This window comes from Myotis brandtii, unplaced genomic scaffold (assembly GCF_000412655.1).
Source record: "Myotis brandtii unplaced genomic scaffold, ASM41265v1 scaffold4323, whole genome shotgun sequence".
NCBI lineage: Eukaryota > Metazoa > Chordata > Mammalia > Chiroptera > Vespertilionidae > Myotis > Myotis brandtii.
Genome location: NW_005366531.1, coordinates 19,034 through 19,828, shown reverse-complemented (window position 1 = coordinate 19,828; position 795 = coordinate 19,034).

The following is a 795-nucleotide window of genomic DNA, read 5'->3' as shown; positions in this document are numbered from 1 at the left end:
GGGCGGGTGCAAACCCCATCTTCTCTGGGGCTCAGCCCGGCGCCTCCGCCGCAGGCTCAGCAAAGCGTAAAGCAGAAGCGACGCCCCTGCCCCCAGCCCTCTCCTCTCTTTTCTTCTTTCAACACTTACCCAATTCATGTAGGGAGCTATTCCCCCTTATAAAAACACACTGGTGGGTGAGCATATACAGTAGTACTGGTAGCTAAACATTCATTAAGAGAAAGTCAATTTTAAAGGAAAAACAATAATATTATTGATTGTGAACATTTATCAAGTGTTTATCATGTACCTCACTCTCTGCCAAGCAATTTATATGCACTTCCTCATTCACTCAGTTCAGATAATGGAACTATGGCAGCAAGAAGTAACTTGTCCAGGTCACAGAGACAGTACCTGGTCTGAACCATCATCAGTCTGATCAGAGCCCAGGCTCTACCAGGGGGAACAGAAAGACAGCTGTTCATGGCTAATGTGACCCCTCCGTGGGGTGTTCCCTCCACCCCTTCCCACACCACAAGCAGTGGGTCTCTTCATGTTCCTACAGCACTGTGCTCACCCCCTCCTGCTGCTCTGATCACATAAATGCCAGGTGTGTGTCTGACAGGGTGAGCTGGGTACATTTTCACTCATGATCAGTGTTAGGAAGCATATACTCTCCTTTCTCATTGCAATTAGGGTGGTAACAGAAGCAGGAGAATAAATACAGAGTTCAGAAATCTGGTGTTGGCTACTTATTAGTGGTATAAAGTAGGGCACATTATTTAACCCTTCTGAACCTTAGGTTACTCAAATGTA